The following is a 22,017-nucleotide window of genomic DNA, read 5'->3' on the forward strand; positions in this document are numbered from 1 at the left end:
AGGTCCCTTCCAACCCTACCATTCTGTGATTCTGGGATCACAACCCAATTTGGTGTCTGCTCTGTCTTTTATTCACATCTTTACAGATGATCTAGTATTTTATTTCTTTACTGAAGGGCACTGTAATAATTTGTTGCTCATTCCTCACAAGATGACTATGTTCCCTCCTCGAAGCTCTGCTACAGCTCACCACAAGACAGTCGAGGGTAATGGTCACCTGGGCTTGATGTGACAAACTAGATCATCTTTAAGGCCCCTTCCTTAAGCATTCTATGATTCTATGATCCCAACCCACCACAGAATCTTGGTAAGGTGATTACAGACACCTTCCAGCAAACAGAAACACCTGAAAATGCTTCTGAAAAGAAGAGTCAAGTGTTGCTGTTGCTTCTATCTCTTTATCTGCCTAAATGCTCTTATCAGCAGTATACTCATCTCAGACAGTGTGGAAGTGAGATTGATGGAGACATTTTGCCAGTGTCATGCTAAATGCACATCAGAACTTTTCCTGATACTGACTTTGGCCAAATTATCCCACAATTTTTTAGACTAGGAGTGTGTATAAAATGAGCTTGTCTTTAGGAAGAAGCGAGGCAGTAAGTGCAATGTCTCTTAAACACACTGCATCTGCTGAAGCAGAGACAGCTGAACAGATTTGAGCTCAGCTGCTGCACCTGCCTTTCCTTCTGCTGTCTTTCAGCTCCCAGTGATGCCTTCCATCCCACAGATCTGCTTCCCAACCCCAAACCTGATCCAAAGGTCTCTCCAAGCTGACTCCTGGATACCTGCTTGCAGGTGGGTAGTTCAATCACAGCTCTCTTACCTGAGGACTGATATTTTTTTTTTTTTGAAGTAATCAGTAAGGAAGGGCTGGAAAGGAAGAGGGGAGAGCATGGGGATGTAGTTGGAGTCCAGGGAATTGAATGATTAATTTGGTACCTCAGAAAGTTCAGAAGTTCTATCCTGACTAAGCCTTGGTGCTTCAAATAAGTATCTTTAGAAAGGTGTGACCCTTAAAAAACTTTGTTTCAACCTTCTGGTATTTTTTTTTCCTTTTTCTCTTTACTCCTTTTCTTCAGCTTTTATTGCTTTCAGGGGACCCTTTTCTTCTCCTAAATTGAAACCAGGACCTTCCTTCCAGCTTGTTCTACCCTTTTTTCCTCCCCAGCAGGCTGTGTACCTTTTTGTTACGACATTGTTGAATCACTTGTGGCATTCAATCCTTTATCATGCACTATGTGCCAACGATGAAGCGTGACTCATAATGCACAAGCAACCCCAAGCATTCAGGAATTGAGGTGAGTCCCCCCGATTGTGTCATTTGGCTTAAAAATAGGATTGTAAAAAAGAAAAATATCATTGGTGTCTGGGTTTGCCTTTTTTTTTTTTTAAACCTTATGGGTACTTAAAGAAAAAAAAAGCAAAGAGGAAAGGAATGGGAGATGTACAAAAGCACAGCTCTGCAAGCAGCTCCTGGTACCATGGGGCTTGTGATTAAATCTGTATATAACATTTGAATGGAGCAGGAGAAGATACTTTATTTCCTAAGTAAATCAAAGTGCTTTGACATGGAATAAACTGCAAGCATGTATTTATAAGCTGCCCTGGAAGAACATCACACTCACTCCAGGGCATACCAGCAGCTAGCAGCAGCCCTAACAAAACTTTGTGTTTCTTTAGCACACAAAGTAAATGCCTCATTTTAGGCTTTCAGCTATTAAGAGCCCTATAGCTCTGTGAGATGCTGATAAAGTAAGACAAAGTAATCCCCTGCCTTGGGAGCTGCCATCTTGCTGTGACCAGCACACTCCTTTGCATGTCCCTGGGCCAGGATGGAGGGCAAGAGTCTTTTGGGGTACACAAAGGACATGGAGGGATGAGCAATGGCTGCTTGTTCCCCGCCCCAAACGATAGTGGCATTGACCCTTCATAGAATCATAGAATTATAAAATCTTTTCAGTTGGGAAAGACCTTTAAGATCACTGAATCCAGCCATTACCTATCTCTACCAAGTCTGGTGCTAAACCATATCTCTCAACACTACATCTCTACATCTTTTAAACACCTCCAGGGGTGGGGATTCAACCACCTTCCTGCACAGCCTGTGCCAGTGTTTGAGAACCCTTTCAGTGAAGAGTTTTCTTCTAATATCCAACCTAAACCTCCCCTGGTGCAACTTGAAGCCATTTGCTCTTGTCTTATCACTTGTTACTAGGGAGAAGAAACCAGCCCCCACCTCACTACAACCTTCTTTCAGGAAGTTTTAGAGTGAGAAGGTCTCCCTTCAGCCTCCTTTTGTCCAGACTAAACAACCTCCAGATCTCTCAGCCGCTCCTCACCAGACCTGTTCTTCAGACTCTTCAGCAGTTTTGTTGTCTGTCTCTGGACACACTCCAGCACCTCAGTGTCTTTTTATTTTTTGTAGTGAGAGGCCCAAAAGTGAACCCAGTATTTGAGCTGTGGTGTCACCAGTTCTGGGTACAGGGGATCAATCACTTTTCTGGTCCTGCTGGTCACCCTATTTGTGATACAGGCCAGAATGATATTGGCCTTTTAGGTCACCTGGGCACACTCTTGGTGGGAGGGATGCCATGAGGATGTGAAGGCAAGACCAGTGGTGAGGCTGATTCAAGGTGTAAAGTTATTCACCAAAAAATTGGCATAAAGTGAGTTGCTGCTAAAAGGCTGTAACAGGTCTCTTCCTGGCACAATGCTGTATTTCCCTAGGGCAGATATTTCCCTCTTCTTTGATTTTGTTTTTGAGTTTGATATTATTTGATGAATGATCTAATGCTGGTTCTCAGGCTGTGTCCTTAGCTTGTATGAGTGATGCCACAGCTTTTCTGTATCTATTTTCTGATTAATAGAAAGATGGCAGCATTTTGCTACCTCAACATTGACTCTTGTTTCATCCCAGCTCCAACAGAGACATGCTGAACCCATGAGGGTCATTTCTTGCCTCTGACAGCCTATCACAGTCTCTAGCAGACAGTGGCCTGGGTGTGACTCGAATTCATTTCAACATTATTGTGGGGGGGTTCATATGACTAAGTCATCACTTTGACAGAGATGCTTAACACTAAGAACTGCGGTGATGATGAGGTGATCTTACCAGGACTATGAAAAAGATATTTGTCTGCAATGCTAAGAGCAATACCCATTTAGAGAAGCTTAGCATATTATCACAGGTGTTAGCTGGAGGAAGTTATGTATTAAAATGGCTTTATGTTATTATATAAGCCTTCTTGAACTGGCCTGACTGGAGCTGTTTTGCTGCATTTCCCTTTTTCCCCTATTCAAGCTCACCTGCGAGAACCCCCAAAACTTCCAATGTTAGACAAAACTTCTGTGCTAAGACACTTCTCAGTTTCAATGTTAGACAAAACTTCTGTGCTAAGACACTTCTCAGTTTCAAGCTCAAGTTCACATTGAAGGTAGTAGAGTGCAAAAATAACAACGTGGTCAGATCACTCATTTTGGGTGTATGAAATGTCACCTCTGCCAGGCAGATCACAGAGACAGATTGGAGTTCCTGCACTGAATGTGCTGATCATTTAGCAATAGACAATGCTGGGGTATAATCCCTTGTGGGTTTTTTTGTTTGTTTGTTTTGTTTTGTTTAATGTGACAAACCTGGCTTATATTTGCACTGGCAACATTGCTGGAATTCCAAGTCAGTCTTTGATTGTAAAAGATTGTTCAGCTCTTCTCTCAGTTTTCTTTTGTGTTTACAGAATCATGGAATGGTTTGGGTTGGAAGGGACCTCTAAAGGTCATCTAGTTCAACCCCCACTGCAGTCAGCAGGGACATCTGCAACTTGAGCACATTTCTCAGAGCCCAAACAACCTGACCTGGAATGGTTCCAAGGACGGCACATCTACCATCTCTCTGGGCAACCTGGGCCACTGTCTTACCACCCTCACCATACAGCATTTCTTCTTTCTCTCTAGTCTAAATGTTACCCTTTTAGTTTCAAACCATCACCCCTTGTCATGTCATAACAGGCCAGGCTAAAAAGCCTGTCCCCATCTTTCTTATTGGCCCCTTTAATACTGAAATTCCACAAGAAGGTCTCCCTAGAGCCCTCCCTCTTCTCCAGGTTGAGCAACCTCAACTCTCTCAGCCTTTCCTCAGAAAGCATTACCTGGGAAGACCTACTTTCGTTTCATCCAAGCATCTTGACTCATCTGGAGTTTCAAGGTGCATTTACATTGAGTTAAATGAGCCAGCTCAGGTTGCATAAACCTTTAATTTGTCTGATCTGTGTGAAGTATCTTTGCAAGTCTGCAACGACCTCTGCCAAGCTGTTGTTAGTGATTTCATGCTTGTCATGAACTTTGAACACTCCTTTCTGAACCAAAGTACAACTCAGCCAGAACATCTTTAGGTAACGCTCCTCAAACAGCTGCAAGACCTGGCAGACAGCAGGCTAGGCTTTTTCCATCTCAAGACAATGCCTTAATTTGTTCCAGAACTTAAATTTAAATAAATAAATAAACAAAAAAGTTAGAAAACAACATCTTGCACAGGAACAAGATGCTCGCTTATTTTCTGACAGAGCGGGGAAGCCTTTGGGAGATCTTGAAAGCATCTACAGCCAGAAGGCATGTGTGAGGTGCAGCAGGAAGACAGCCTTGCAGCAGGAGGAGAAGCTTGTAGCTTCTCCACATGACAGAGCCTGGCAGTCCAAGTCAGTAATTATTATGTTTAAAAAACTGTTGTAGCAAGTAGGAAGGGAAGCGTAAAACCTTGGAGATTAAATTACTGTGCCTGGGATTAAAAAAAAAAAAGATAAAAAAATTAAATGAGAGTTTTCACAAGACTTTCTGCTCTTTACCCTACACCAACAGCCAGGAACGTGGCTCCTGTGACATGTGGCAGGACTTCAGAGGTGAGCAGCCTTCCTGACAGTTCTTCCACCAGTTTCCTTCCATGGAAAGAGCTACATTTTGTTCTCCAATTGTCTGATATTCCCTCTCTTGCCTCTTGCTGATTTATTACTTTTTCTTTTCCCCCTCTCCCGTCTGACAACCCCACCTGGGCAGGGAGCAGGGAAGAACAGGCCGACCGCTGAGCTCCTGCAGTGCGTGAACAGATGCTCTGCCGATGGCCGCAGAGCTGAGCTGTCGGATGCGGTGCGTGCGGGAGCCCTGCTGGTGCTGCTCCCTGCAAACCAGTGCAACCAGGCAGGTAACCAGGGTTAATGGGCTTCCTGTTCATTTGTTTGCAGGAGAAGCACATATGTGGCTTTGAGCAGGCCCCATAATACAGCGTGGAAATTATTTCCTCTGTAAAACCTTCACAGGATCACAGAACGTTTGGGGTTGGAAGGGATTTTTAAATGTCTTCTAGTTCGACCCACCTGGGGTGAGCAGGGGTATCTTCGACTGAAAGTGGTTGCTCAGAGTCCCAAACAACCTGACCTGGAATGTTTCCAAGGATGGGGCTTCTACAACCTCTCTGGGCAGCCTGGGCCAGTGTCTCACCAGTCTCAGTATAAATAACTTCCTTCTGTTTAGTCTGAGACTCACCTCTTTTAAATTAAAACTATGACCCTTTCTGTGGAGAAGAACCTGAGAGTGCTGGTGGACAAATTCCCCATGAGCCAACAATGTGCCTTTGAGACCAAGAAGGCACAAAAAAGAGCGTGGCCAGCAGTTTGAGGGAGGTCCTCCTCTTCTGCTCTGCCCTGCTGAGACTGTATCTGGACTACAGGATCCAGTTCTGGACTCCCCAGATCGAAACAGACAGGGAATTACTGGAAAGAGTTTAGCAGAGGCTACAAAGATGTTGAGAGCACTGAACTGCCTCTTCAAGGAGGAAAGACTGAGAGACCTGGGGCTGCTTAGGCTGGAGAAGAGCAGCCTGAGAGGGGATCTGACCAATCTTCAGCAAGAGCTAAAGGGTGGGGATCAAGAGGATGGGGCCAGATTCTTTGCAACAGTGTCCAGTGACAGGACAGGGGACAATGGGCACAAACTGGAACCCCAGAGGTTCCAACTGAGCATGAGGAGAAACTTTGGTGTGAGGGTTCTGGAGCTCTGGAGCAGGCTACCCAGAGAGGCTGTAGAGTCTCCTCTAAAGAGATGCCAAATCCACATTAATTTTGTGATCCTGATCAACCTGCTGTGGTTGACCTTACTGGAGCAGGGTGGGTTGGACTGGTGGGTTGGATGATCTCCAGAGATCCCTTCCAATCTCCCCCATGCTGGGATTCTGTGACCTTAGTTGGACTTCTAAAGGGTTAGATATACATTTCTATGTTATGAATGCCCAAAGCTCACATATCAACTTTTATATTTTAATGTCTTATACCACCCATTAGTATTGCATCCTAATTAGAATTTTTTTTGAGGTCTTTCTTTCTAATACTACTTCCCCCCCTCCCCCCAGAGAATTTACAACAAATCTCTAAGGTTTATGTTTTATTTCCAGATTTTAACTGTAGCACATCCAAGTATAAGGCTCTGCATCTGTATTAGGATAACGCATAAAAATCAAAGTTCATGGATACATTTACAAATAATGGCATAGATACTCATTATCTTCATATCTGTCATTCTAGTCACCATTAATTGGCTACAATCTTAAAGGTAGGATGTCATCACTGATGACCACTTCATTTACAGTTCTGAATGACAGGACAGATGAGAGTATTGACAGGGCTGACAGTGAATTTGGGAAGGAGAATGTCTAACAGAAAAGATCGGGAGGCCAGTTTTGGTCACTTTAAATTAGAACTTGCATGGAGACATTCACGAATAGGTGTCAAAGAGAGAGTGAAAGGCAAGCCTGAATTAAAAGAGCCAAATTGTGACTTGAAAGGAAGATCTGAGAGTCATTTGTATGAAAAATAGATGTTAAACTGTCTATGTGGATCACAGTATCACAGTGTATCAGGGGCTGGAAGGGACCTCAAGAGATCATCAGATCCAACCGCCCTGCCAGAGCAGGATCTCTTAGGGTAGTCTGCACAGGAATGCATCCAGGTGGGTTTTGAAAGTCTCCAGAGAAGGAGACTCCACAACTTCCTTGGACAGCCTGTTCCAGTGCTCCATCACCCTCACTGTAAAGAAGTTTCTGCTCATGTTGAGGTGAAATCTTCTATGTTCAAGCTCATACCTGTTGTTCCTTGTCTTATTATTGCACACCACCGAAAAAAGCCTGGCCCCCTCCACTTGACACCCACCCCTCAGATATTTATAGACATTAATAAGATCCCCTCTCAGTCTTTTCAAGCCCCAGGGATCTCAGTCTTTCTTCATAGGGGAGATGCTCAAGTCCCCTAAGCTGCTCAACCACTGACCTCAGTGTCAATCAGGAGAAGCAGAAGGTCCATTATGTGATATTCTACAGGAGAAGGTGAAGAGCACTAAAGGGTGAAGTGATAACTGAAGGGGAAGTGTAAGAGAAGCAGAAATTTCCAGAAAGGTTCGTGAGTCCTGAGGCTTAGAATCATAGAATGGCAGAGGTTGGAAGGGACCTTCTGATACCGAGTCTGACACTTAGTCACAAGTTGACCAGAGCCTGCTGAAAGGAGGCTGGAACAAATGCCAAAATTGTTAACAAAGAACTCACCTTCAGTTATTTTCAGTTAAATTGTTAGCAAAGAACTCACCCTGAGAGACAAGGTCTTCTCAGTGGGGTGCTGCAGGGTTGTCTTTTCTTGAGCCATTCTGAGCTATATTTCAGATAGACTAACAGGGGGTTGAAACACTGGCACAGGTTTCCTGGAGAGGGTGAAGATCCCTGGAATCATTGCAGGCCAGGTTGTTGGGGGCTCTGTGCAACCTGCTCTAGTTGCAGATGTGTTGGACTAGATGACCTTTAAAGGTCCCTTCCAACTCAACCATTCTATGATTCTATGAAATGTGTTGTGCAGTTTTGTAATCTGGCAATATAAGCTTCAAACTGTTGCTCTGTGTGGATTGGACCACCTCAGAGATCCTTTCCAACCACAGTTATTGCATGGCTTTGGCAGACACCAATAACAAGAGGAGGTAAGGCTGGACTGAGTCATTTTCCATGCTCTCTCACCTTTAAACTGCCTTGCCCAACCCTAGCAAAGTCAGCAGAGAGCAGGTGATGTATTTATGACCGTTGCCTTTTTGTTTTGCAGAATAACTCCTAAAGCCAATCTGGAGTTGTTACAACACCATATCTTAGGGTGGAGATGCTGCCAGAGAGAATGAACAATAGCAGATATGATAATACCTGATTTTAAAGGAGCTGCTTTGAGCTGCTTTCAGTCTACCAGGAAAGGAAAACTAATGACTTGACAGATTCACTGCTGAGCAACAGCTATTGGTAAGTAGCTGAATTCACAGTGCTCATTTCTTTTTGCAGTGCATTCCACATCAAGTCTCATTTTTGACTTCCCAAGTCAGAAGAGCCTCATTCTCTCACTGGTGCTGAGTGAAAACACTCCAGTTACAACCTGGCAACGTTAGAGTAGGGCTTCTCGTGCATTATCACATTATTTGTGCTATCAGTTCAAGGAAATGGACACTTGATTCATCTTCTCACATATATTGATTCAATCCTCCTTTTAATTTAGTGCTGGAGAAGGCTATTAGCCTCCATTCACATTTACAATCAGATAATATAAGCTGATAGCTGTTCTCCCAATCCATTATGGGAGAGGGATAAAGTAGTTTTGTTTCTGTATGTAAGGGTCTATTGACTTCTCCTCCTCAACTGCATTTATAGCAGTTGTTGTCCTCAGTCTTGAATGTCTTAATGGTGTTTCACCTAGGTGGAGTATTGATGAAAGCTCCCTCTGAAGAGCACAGATAAAGGTCTGGGTAATGCCTTTTGCTCTAAAAAGGAGCCCAGCTTTCCCCCTTGAACTTCTATTCACTCTACTGAGGGCTGTGCAAAACAACCTCCATCCCTATCATCAGCATCAATCATTCTTTTACAATTCTTCAACTGCAAAGCTGAGTAAGTCTTGTCATGGCAGCATCCCTCACTCCATCAACACTGACCAAGGCCCTTCTAGTCTGCCTTTCCAGCACAGCTCACTGTTTGCACAGCAAGTACCTGATCAGACCATCCAGACTTGTGGACTTGAGAACTGCTCATATATTTCATGATTTAGAATCACAAAATGGTTTGGGTTGGAAAGGACCTTTAAAGGTCATATAGTCCAACCCCTACTGCAGTCAGCAGGGACATCCACAACTAGAGCAGATTGCTTAGAGCCCCAGACAATCTCACCTCAAATGCTTCCAGGGATGGGATGTTTCCCACCTCTCTGGGCAACCTGAGCCAATGTCTCATCATCCTCAGTGTCAAACATTGCTTCCTTCTCTCCAGTCTGAATCTCCCATCTTTTAGTTCAAACCACCACCACTTGTCCTCTCACGATAGGCCCTGCTAAAAAGCCTGTCCCCATCTTTCTCTTTGCCCTGTTTAAGTACTGAAAGGCCACAATAAGGTCTCCCTGGAGCCTTCTCTTCTCCAGGCTGAACAACCCCAACTCTTTCAGCCTGTCCTCATGGCAGAGGACTTCCAGCACTTGTGTAATTGTTGTGGAGGTCTTTGTAAGCCTGTTTTATCTCACCCCAACACACAGTGATTGCCTTAGGCATCTCCATGATGTCAGCTCAAGCACTCTTCCTCTGTGCCTCTGTTCTGTTCCTGACCTCATTACACACAGATTAGTCACACCGAGACCTTTAAAGAAGCAATTCCTAGGCATGTATTCAAGAACTTTTTTATTCATTTGGAAACAGTGATTTTATGTTAATTCTTAGTTTGGGATGGTGTTCTGAAGAATAGACTCTATATCCTGCTGCTATAATGGCAAGCCCTGATGGGGCAGAGTTAGTTTTACTGCTATTTAAAAGTTGAGGAGGAAGTGAGGGGTAAATTACAGAGGTTTTGCTAAAAGAATATCAACCCCAAGTATATTCTACCATGTTGCATGCAGAAGTGTTGATTGTACCTCCATTTCAACCCATGTGTTGAGTAAAAGTGTTCCACAAGAGAAAAGCCGGTGCATGGAGGTGGTCATGTTCTACTTCTGCTGCTTCACCCATTACTGCATCTGATAGAATCATAGAGTTGTTTTAGTTGGAAAAGACCTCCTTCAACCTAGCACCACCATGGCCACTAAACCATGTCCCAAAGTACCATGTGTACACATTTTTTGAACACCTCCAGGGGGGATGCTGACTCCACCACCGCTCTGGGCTGTCTGTTCCAGTGCCTGACCACTCTTTCAGTAAAGAAATTTTTCCAAATATTCAACCTAAACCTTCCCTTGTGCAACTTAAGGCCATTTCCTCTCATTCTATCACTAGTTACTAGGAAGAAGAGACAAACACTACAGCTTCCTTCCAGGAAGAGATCAGTAAGATCTCCCCTCAGCCTCAAACATGCTGCTGGATCTTTGTCAGACCTTTTACAAGGTCAGTAACAAACGTTACATTCATCCATTCCCTCCTATGCCTACCCTTATTAAAACAGTAATTAATTTGCATAGTGGAACATTTAATTTCAAAATATTTCACTTTAAATATTAACCTGGAGCTGCTTTTACTTGCATAGAATGTCAGTGTTCCATTTCCTATTTCTTTCTATTTCTCATCCAGAATAAAATATATCAAAGATTAGTAAGATTTTTTTTTTTTTAACTAGGAAAAAGATTTTGGTTTGTGTAGTAAGACACTTTTTCTTTAAAAAGATGATTAATGTGTTAAAAAGCCCTGAGTCTAATTGTTCTTGCCATGGAAAAGGTAGGACTGCATTAAATGAATACATAGGAGACTTGTTTTGTTCTGCAGTAACTACTCCTGTTCCTTGAAAGGCTGTTCTTTTCTTTTTTTATTTTTTTTTAGTTGCTTATCTGAAAAGGTTTGCCATGTCTTCATGTGAGTAGTTGTCATGCTTTAGAAAAATCACAAGCAGCAAAAAGTCAGAATTGTCAGTTCAGAAGACATTGCTTGTTCCACTGGGTAAAAAAAAGGAGAAAGCAATGCTGGCAAATGATCTTTAGGAAAAAAAATTCCAAACAACAAACCAACAACCCACCCAATGGAAACAGCAGTGGAATGAAGATAAAAAGGGTTGCAGGCTTTATTCTCCTTGAAGGTTGGCAACAGGAAAGCTGTTGGAGTAGAAGAAGAATATCTGATAGGTCATCTGTTGTGTAATGAAGAATAGAAGACAGAAGACAAGCTAGGAGAAGCAAGGTGATTCCAAACCTCGGAGGAACATCAGATCTTATGAGAGAAACATGAAAGTAATACCTTTATAAACTGACCAAATTTAATTTACTATCAGCAAGCCTTGTAAGACTGCAGGCTGACAAAATCCATTTAGAATGTTATGGGTAAGGCTGAAGTCATGCATTTTTCTCCTGTGGAATCATTTTATTATGTATTAGTTTCTTTTTTGTGTGTGTGCACAGGTTTTCTGATTAAAAATTACCACTAAGATGTCAAATATTTCCTTGTCCTCTCCTATCTGGGCTTAGTTACCCAGGAACTTATTCTGCCCATCCATCTTCTTTAGTCACAATAAAATGTGTTTTCAAAGGCTGAACATAGGCAGATAAATTTGGTTTCATTTAGTATGCACAACTTTCTTTAAAATGTCCATATTGTTCCACTCTCTATGATCCTTGAGAGACACTGGACTTGTCAGTATGTTTTGTTGTGATATTTTCTGTGCTTGGCCTCGTGATCAATGAGTGTCATAACAAATTCATTTGTGATTTCAAGGAGAAAGGCAGGAAATCACAGAATCCCAGCATGGTGGGTGGTGGAAGGGACCACTGGAGATCGTCTAGTCCAAGCCCTATGCTACAGCAGAGTCACCCACAGCAGGCTGCTCAGGATCACAACATCAAGATCGGTTTGGAATCTCTCCAGAGGAGAATTCACAACACCTCTGGGCAGCCTGCTCCAAGGCTCCAGCACTCTCACAGCAAAGAAGATTTTCCTTAGGTTTAATATGCTCTGCATGAGGTAGTGGTCACTTTTCTTTTAATCTGTAAAACTTTGAGAGATACAAACCCCAAATTCTTTACACTGTGAAGACATTTAGATGGGATGTGGTAAGAGCAGACTGGCTCTTGTAACTTGGTGTTGTAAGAGTGCTATGGGTAGCAACACCCCACAGTCAGCCTGTGCTCTCCCTTGCTGTGTGGAGAAATAAAATGGTTTCTAAATCGATTTCCAAGTTCAACAGTGGTCACTCTTAAAATCACTTGGTTTGGAAAAGGCCTTTAAGATCATTGAGTCCAACCATTTTCTAAGTCTACCAAGGTTGGTGCTAAACCATGTCCCTCAGCAGCACATCTGGAGGTGTTTTTAAAACACCTCCAGGGAAGGGGTTTCAACCACCTTCCTGGAGATCCTGTTCCAGTGTTTGAGAACCGTTTCAGGGAAGAAGTTTATTCTAATAACCAACATAAGCCTCCTCTGATGCAATTTAAGGCTGTTTCCTCTTCTTCTGTCACTTGTTACTGAAGAGTAATGTCAGTATGTTTCCTGGGTCATTTTTTACAGATCCATTAGGAACCTTCACTCTCTATGAAAGAAACTATTTGGCTTGGGAGGAGACTCTGAGATTTTTGGTTATGAGGTTTATTTCAGAGGAAAGAAGAAATGGCTGAATCTCACCAGCTTCTGAGCTTTGTCAGCATGGAATTCATTAGCAGGACTTCTCTCTGATCATCTACACCACGGTAAGGAATTGGGTTTTTAGTGCTTCATGCTTTTATGGATCTCAGCATTTCTCTGCAGGCAAAATGGGTAAAGGAAGCACAGGAGAGGGGAAAGCTTCCCATTACAAACATCAACAGGCTTTGGAGAACTGTGTCTTTTTTTAAGCCTGACTTAAAGTGACAGATGTGCTAGAGGAAAAGTCTGTTCTCTTCAGTTATGGAAGAAATGGCTACAAAACGTAGGGTTCATTTGGTAGGATATTAGAAAACATTTATTTCCTGAAAGCACGGTCAGGCATTGGAACAGGCTACCTAGGGAGGTGGTGGAGTCACCATCCCTGGAGATGTTTGAGAAATGTGTGGACATGGCACTCTGGGACATAGTTTAATGACCATGGTGGACTTAGGTTGATGGTTGGAGCTGATGATCTTAGAGGGCTTTTCCAACCAAAACAGTTCTATGATTCTGCAATTCTTTGCCAGAATCGTTTCTCAACCCACTGTGAGAAGAAGGTCTGTGCATAAGCACACTAATTGTAGTTCATCTTGGTTTAGAAATCTGATAGAATCATAGAATGTCTTGAGTTTGAAGGGACCTTAAAGAACAACTAATTCACCCCCTCTTTCACCAGACCAAGTTGGTCAAAGCCTCATCCAGCCTGGTCTTAAACCCTTCCAGGGTTGAAGCATCCACAACTTCTCTGGGTAACTGGTTCTAGCATCTCACCACCCTCATAGTAAAAACCAGCTAAATTAGGCTAAACCACTTCTGTTGTGGGCTTTTGAAATGCGGTAAAGTAAGAAGATTATGTTACCCCTTCCCCATAAGTCAGGATTAAATTTGTGTTTTCAGGTTTTTGTGCCAGCAAAATCCCCCATTTGCTGAGCTCAGATTCTCTAATCTCAAGCCAGAGGCCAGAAGTAGCAATGCACTTCAGAAACAGCAACCACCATATTATGTACCTGGAAGAATTAGGGCTTTATTTTCTCAACTATCAGTGCACTCTTCCTCCCACCATGGGAAGAGCAAGTTTCTTATCTCCAGCAGCACTGGGCTTTCTCACTGTGGTCCACATTGCCTTGTTTCTCATGTATTTGGATCTGAGTTGGCGAATTTCACCTGCAGCAGAGCGTGCATCTATTAAAATCTGTGCCAACATGCTCATATTATTTTTAAGAGAATGTAAGTTTCCCTTCATAAAATTCCAGTGGGCAATGAATTAAAAATGACAACTCTATAGACAGTGAAAACAAGAAAATAAAATATACAAAACATTGCTAATGATCAGTTCTTGAAAAATTTACCAGACACATACTACCCAGGGAGCTAAACTCATTAGCAGAGACTGATAGGAAAGCAGAGATACTCCAGGATGAGGCTCAGACACAACATATTCAAATGAAATCTCTTTAGCAAAATTGTTTTGTTTCCTTCACAGAAATATTTGGCAACAGCATGCCTTTCTTTAGGAAATAAAGTATCTGGGAGGTTACAGCATCTTATTAATCAGCCATCCTGAGGTTTATGTGCTCAGGAGCTCTTCCCTCCTTGGGGAAGGTAGAAGAGTTCTTAATGATGGATTGGAGATTTTCCTTGTGTTATGAGGTGGGACCTGGTGTCGTGCTTGGCCACAGCCCAGCCCCATGTCCCCACAGTGATCTTGCACATCACCTTTGCTCGTGGGGAGTTGCAGACCCCAGATACCCAATACAGTGCCCAGCACACTGTCAGCACTCCATAAATTGCAATAATTAATAGTATCTGGTTGACCTCACTCTGGCAGCATGACACTGGGTATATTGGATGACTAGACACCAATCCATTAACTCAACAGATCCATGTGTGGCACTTGAACGCTGACACCTTCTAGAAGCAGGCAATTGTTTCACACCTCATTTGCAAACTAAAGGAGATATGAAATGAATTAAACTTCCTGCACACACTCAGGAGGTTTACAAAGAGTCCTATCTCCGAGTCTACTGTACTATTTGCATAAAGGAATTCAGTATCGATGTAATTATTAATGATAATTCTAAAGTAGTTGTGCTGCTTCAGGATTTTTTCATCTTAAGAATGTAATGAATTAGTAATAAAATCCTAACACAAATTTATTCCTAAATACAATTTCCTTTCTGGCTGTGAATCTCCTTGTATTATCGAAGTGGTACTTGTTGAAATAGCTTTTCTCTGCCACTGTGGTTTAAAGATGCATGTCTCTGACAAAGTCCAATTTCTATTAGCAAACCACTTTAGAAAAAATATCTGCTTTTTCTTTAAGCAGAAAGAGGATTTGACTGATGGGTCCTTGAATGTTGTAAGGAGAAATGTCTTCTAAACATCCACTCCATCCTCAGCCTTACCCTACATGCAGCACAAACAGTGAAGATGGGAGAAGATAGAACCATAGAACTGGTTTTGTTGGAAAAGATCTCAAAGAGCATCAAGTCCCATCTTCAATGCCATCACCATGGCCACTAATAGGTGTGTCCCACAGTGCCACGTCCACATGTTTCTTGAACACCTCCAGGGACGATGAGTCCACCATCTCCCAGATGTTGGGAACTTGAACTGCTTCTCTCCCTAATATAAAACCCCTTAGCCTGCAGCAGGACCCAGCCTAATAATCATGCCTAAGTGAGACCATCAAGCCCATTTGTTGTTGACTACACCTCTTTGCTGGCTGCCCTCTTGCTCCCAATGTAAATCCTCCACCCTATGGAGTGTGTGTGCTTACCCCCTGGATCATTAACACATTCCTTCTTATTTACTCCCTTTGCATGCTGCTAAGGCTGTGTGACACTGCACATCTGTGCCACAGCATGGCTTTTCTGCAGCCCAGTGAGTCATTAGGGGAGATAAGATGGGCCCCAGATGTTGAAGAAAGGTGGTAGCACTTCATGGATTACAACTGGGACTAATAAAACCTGAAGTCTTCATGTTTATTGGGTACCACAAGGTAAGTAAGTTCATTTAGTTATGCAGAGGTGGTGACACCTTCTAATTTAATTTATTTTGGTTTTTTTTTTTTTTTCAAAGCCCATCTCTTGATATAGTTTTCTCTTGAGATAATCTTGAATAAATTTTCAACTGGCAAAAGCTGAAGCCAAGATGCAAAGTAAGAAACCTCTCTATTTCTCCCTTTTTTCTCCTCTCCACGAGGTGGTGCTTGCACCCAGGACTGTGGTACAAATACTGATACAAACAACTTGCTGAATTATCAGTTTTGGTGAAAAAAATGTCCTTTTCCCTAGGAAAATACATGGCTTTGTCTAGAGTAGATGACAATTTTGCACTGATAATTTAAATAATTATTTAGACTCATAGAATCATTTTGGTTGGAAAAGACCTTTAAAATCATCAAGTCCAATTGTTAACCCAGCACAGCCAAGTCCACTGCTAAACCATGTCCCTCAGCACCACATCCACAGGTTCTTTGTCTGTTTTGATGTTCTGCAAAACTAGGAAAATGCAAAATTTTGTTAACCTGGTTGGTGCAGTAAATTCTGGATGTTAATTTCATTCAAAACAGAGGCCTGTTTCCTTGTTCAGTATCCAGATGGAAACACGCCTTCCTGGTTTGATGGTGAGATCTGCCTCCAAACCCTGGTTTCCCATTTTTCCAGTCCTCAGTGGGAACTGACCATTTAGCCCAGTCCTTCCAGGGAAGCTGATGGAGTTGAAATTTTCTGTAATCTAAAGAAACCCCCTGTGTATTGTACATCTAATTTGACACCCTGACCCCATGCTAACTCCTGTTGACAAAGTGAAAGCCAAACCCTGTACCCCCATCTCGGTGACCCACCTAATAATCCATGCTGGAAATGCCAGGCATAAATATGTTCTCATCTTCCTGCTGCTGCAAGGTTTGTGCTTAAATGGGTGAAACGTTGCTAAAATATTGATTACTTGGCATGATAAAAACCCCAGAGGAAAAAATACTTTTGTCCTGGAATACTCCCAGTGAAATTTTGCACTGCCAGGATTGTTTAATGATATTACCATGAAAAAGAATTGATGTTTGCTGAAAATGAAGATATGCTCTTATTCCATTTTCAACTTTGGCCTCCAGAGAACTAATTTACCAAGACATACTTTTTTTTTTTTTCTTTCCCCTCCTCCTTGTATTTAAGACCACTGGAGCACACACTTTACATTAGACAGGCTGATCTGTGTTAATGATGGCTCTGGTAAAATTTTCCTAGATGAATGTATTTTTCCTGGGGATCCAATTTTTCTCTATGGATTATATTAGCATATTTAATGTGGGTTCATAGTGGGTTCCTGCTCATTTCAAGCTACTAAGTTGGGATCTAAGTTACAGAATCGTAGAACCATAGAATTGTTTTGGTTGGAAAAGACCTCTAAGCTTATTGCTCCGTTCCTGGAGGTGTTCAAGGCCATGTTGGACAGGGCGTTGAGCAATCTAGTTTAGTGGAAGGTGTCCTTGCCCATGGTGAGGGTGTTGGAACTAAATGATCTATAAGGTCCCTTCTGACCCAAAATATTCTGTGATTCTATGGTTAAGTCCAGCTGTTGACCTAACATCACCATGACCATTAAACAATGTCTCAAAGTGCCATGTCTACACGTTTTTTGAACACCTACAGGGATGGTAACTGCATCACCTCCTTGGACAGCCTGTTCCGATGCCTGACCACTCTTTCAGTAAAATGATTTTTCCTAAGATCCAGTTATCTCCAGAAATAAGAGCTACTGGATGTGGCACATCCCAAACAGGTACAAGAGCTTGTGCTAACATCATGATGTATTTTATTCTCCTAACTGAAAGGTTAATTGTCTTTAAAATTGTTTGCACGTGGGCAGAGCTGCAAGTCCACATGTTTATTTTACTTTCCTTTCAAGCTGAAGTGTGTGGAGAATCAAAATGTCCAAATTGTTTATTTCAGGGTCAAGGCTGTAAATGGCTTGTTACTACCACCAGCAGTCTTTGTGAAGGAAAGAGTCTTCCAGCAGCTTTAATTTACAGCATGGAGAGTGGCAATGCAAGACAAAGTGTGTAATTTTATTGTAGTATTTTGAATTCTTTCAAAATGCTGTTGTTAAACACAACAACAAAAAAATCCTGCCTTATTTCCCTAACAGTGTGGGACCCCCACTCATAGCAGCCCCAGGACATCTGGTCATGGTTCTGCACCTATCATGAACCTCAAGATGAAACTGCAAGGGATAGATCTTAGTTAGACCTAGCAGTCACTCCTAGACTTGGAGAGGTTGAGAGTTCAGACTTAACAAAGCATATGGACATTTTAAACTTGGAAAAAGAAGTTGTTTGTTGGGGGGAAAAAGTAAATTTTATAAGTCCCCTGAATTTTACTTCATTAAAGTGTCAAAAAACCTAAAGTCAGTTTGAATTTGCTTTAAGAAGTACTAAAATTTGGGGGAAATTACTGTAATAATTAGTAAATTATTAATTAAAAACTGTGTCAGGAAGCATTTTTGCAGATACCCAGGATCAAGAAACCGCATCAGCATGAACAAGTGCACATGGAACAAGTGACAGGACAAGAAGCAACCTCAGGTTGTGCCAAGGGACGTTCAGGTTGAATATTAGGAAGAATTTTTTCCCAGAAAGTGTTCTCTGGCATTGGAACAGGCTGGTGGTGAAGTCCCCATCCCTGGATATATTTCAAAGTTGTCTACATGTGCTGATGGGCATGGTTTAGTGGTAGTAGTGCAGCAGTAGTGGTGGGATTACAAGCTCTAGGTGACTTGATGATCTCAAAGGTCTCTTCCAGCCTCATCAGTTCTACAATTCTATGGTTGTAAGACCATGATGAATTACTGCCACAACATTGACCTGTCCACCCAAAGGAGTGAAGGGGAAGAGATGCAGTACCTGATATTTCCTCCTAGGATCTCTTGCAAGAACTTTGACAGTTGTCCCCACTGCTCTGCAACCTTGGTAGACATCATGGAGAAGAATGCCATTGCCCAAAACTAAGTGAGAACTCTATTTTCCTATATTATCCCAAGGAGGAGGCAGGAAATGTCTTGCACCTCTGAGACCTTGGCTCTGGGACAGCTGCTCCCAACTTGGAGACATTTACTAAATCATTGTTTAAGCTGAGCTATGTGGGAAACTGTGGAGGAAGTTATTTGCAAATTTATATTTTATTACATATTTTCTCAACTGGTGTCTTTAAAATTCTCACTGTGAAAAGTGCTGCAAATCTAATATCTTGAAAAAATAAAAAGAGGTTTTGAATCATGGAAAACAGTTTTCAGCCCACCCTTGCTCCTTGCCTTATCAAAGCACTTTGGTTTAGCATTGCTTTGGTAAGTTTTCATGGCTATTTCCAACCACTGAATGCAGTGATGCTTCAGTGAGGTTGTGGGTAGGGCTGATTTAGGAACTGATGCTGTAATGTGCTGAGCACTCCTGCATGTTCCTGAACATGCTTTTCTCTGTTCTCTTTCATCTCTTCCATACCTCCTTAGATCAGACATTGTGTAGCTCATCCACACTCAGTCTGGTTTGGAATTGAATCATGACCCTACAAATATTAAATCACCATGTTCTGGAAGAAGGATGGGAAATGTTGGACCTTCTCTCCATCCTGATTGTTTGCAGATGTCGGGGTTGTCCTGAAGAAACAGTTTTCACTCATCCTAAAAAATGTTCAACATCTGTGCAAGCACTTTAAAATGTGATATATATCAGGTAATTAGCACCACATGATTTCCCCCCTCCCTCCCATTCATATGTATTGATTTATTTATTTTTCCTTGCTAAGAATTAAGCTGTTTAGTTCCTGATTTTTTTTTCTGCTTTTCAGGCCATAAAACACACTCTTACTTCTACCAGTTGTGGGCTTTCTCTGTTTATCAGTGTGTTGTTTCACCTTTTGTTCCCAGCAGTTGTTCCCCTCACAAAACAGCTCCATTATCTCTGTGTTTGCCTGTTTGCTGTAATGAAGACAACTGGATTTGTAATAGTCTATTAAATGGTCTATTAAATAATGTAGTTGCTGGAGGGACCCCAGTAACACTGTATGGAGTGGTAGGATAATAATTCTGCAGTTCAGATGTTGCATGGATTTCCTTTCTACTACAGCTGTTTGAAATGTTTTCTTGAGAGTTCTCATAAATCTTTCTACTTCTCTGCTGGCCTGCAGCCAGGATGGATCCACTTGTTTTACTACAACCTGACATATTCAGCAGATGAGGCAAGTTCTTAATTGGTGGAGCTGTTAGTCCATTGCCACCTTTAAAGTCTTCTGCCATGTAAGGTAAAGAAAAAGCTCTGCCTGGGCTGGCCACCTGGCTGGAGCTAAAGTAATGATTTTGATTAGAGAAGGTATACATCTGGATTAACTTCAGTGAACAAAGATGTGTATCTATTTTTCTGGATGTTATAGCAGGACTGGTGGTGGTGTGTTGATGGTTGGACTTGATGATCTTAGAGGTCTTTTCCAGTCTTAATGATTCTATGATTCTAAGCTCTAATGACCTACTAACCATTAGTCTAGTGGACTTCTGACCATTAGGCCATACTGATCCCCAGATCTCTATGAGCAGATATTATTTGCACTGTAGTTTCAACCAAAATTGGATCTCCATATATCAGATGCCTTAAAACCCTCCCATCTCAAAGCTTTTAAGGTTTTATCTTCAAACACAGAAGTGAGACACTGTCCTATAAGGTTTTAACCGATGCACAAACAGCATGAGCAACTTGCCTAGGACATCAAAGAAGTCTGTGTTGAAGTAGAGCCTGGAAAGTATCTTTCTGGACTCTGATAAAGATCAAGACTTAATTTCCCTTCAAGAAGGTATACCTTCCTGAAGCTATGTGAATGGAATTCTCCTAAACTGGGGGTGAATTCACTACTCACCATATGTGGTGGGGTTAATTTTTAGACCTTGCCACACTTCTGTGATATAAAATATTCCTTTAGTAATTTTGACACTTCAGTAAAGCAGTTTTGGAAAGCTTCTTTACTTTGTTAGTTTTGAAAACTTTACTTTGAGGGTGGTGGAGCACTTGGGTAGGCTGCCCAGAGAGATTGTGGAGTCTCCTTCTCTGAAAAGATTCCAAACCCACCTGAACATTGTGATCCTGGGCAAGCTGCAGTGGGTGACCCTGCTTAGCAGGGCGGTTGGACTGGATGATCTCCAGACATCCTTTCCAACTCCCACCGTGCTGGGATTCTAATTGCATTTAAGTTCTGATTCCTGCATTATTACCCCAAATCTTCATCATAGAATCCTTTAGGCTAGAAAAGACCTTTAATGTCATTGAACCCAACCATCAATCCAACACTACCAAGTCCCATGATACAGCACCATGGGAAGTCTGTGGCACAAAATATTTTTGGGGACAAGTGTTTGTTTTTCACTAGAAGGTGGACATTGACATGATCAATAGTCAACAGTATTAAATCCCAGAATTACTTCCCTCTCATGTTCCACTGAAGTATGAGTAACCATTGTGCATTAAACCCATGTTAGCTGAAGCAACAGCAACCAAAGGCAACTTTGTGCAGGGTGTTTCTCTTGGTGAGAGTTTTTATTGGTATGACTGTGGTTTCTGTTGCTAACACTTAGCCCATCACGTTGTTCTCTGCCCTTTGAACTAAGCAGGAGAGAGCATTTTTTATTTAGTCAGGATTGCTTTAAAGCTCAATTGGATGCTGTCTTTCTATCATATGGTCGTTCTGAAGCTCAGGAGTTCGCTGTACTCTCAGGGTTAGAACCTTTTTCTGTCCCAGTTTTGGGATCCTGTCCTGTCTGTGTGGGAAGGGGAATGACAGGGATATTTGTGTTACACCTTCCCCATGGCTGGATGGTTTGATAGCTTTGTTCTCTTTTACAGTCAGTGTTTATTCTGTACTCTTATTTTCAAGAGATAAGTTGACTCTAGAACACTAATGGCATTTCTTTCCTAGACGAACCATCTGTACTCATTGCTACTCATTGGTCTGGCTTTTGTGGTATCCATTACCCAGGGACTCTGCTGGTGTTGGGTTACAGGAAGAGCTGAGACCCTCTGAATGACCATCTTCCACACTCTCCATTTTTTCATAATGATCATTGCTTCACTCATCACATTTGTACTGGTTATCTGAAAATCAGAGTACCTTTTAAAATTACTGTATTGCTTTCTTCCCCTCTCATTTGCCCTAAGAAGTTGTTGGATGTTTCTCTGACAGCTTTGTACATTCAGGTTTTGGTTTTGCTTGTGCTTGGTAGTGTTGTTTCAACATTTAATTTGATGTGGAATTTCTGCTGCAGCACTGCAGTATGCTCCGTTTTTTCTGCAGGATCCATTTCTTTAAAAATTGTTTAGGACATTCCAAAGTTCCTTGTGAAAATAAG

The sequence above is a fragment of the Indicator indicator genome, chromosome 7, assembly GCF_027791375.1.
Source record: "Indicator indicator isolate 239-I01 chromosome 7, UM_Iind_1.1, whole genome shotgun sequence".
NCBI classification, from domain to species: Eukaryota; Metazoa; Chordata; class Aves; order Piciformes; family Indicatoridae; genus Indicator; species Indicator indicator.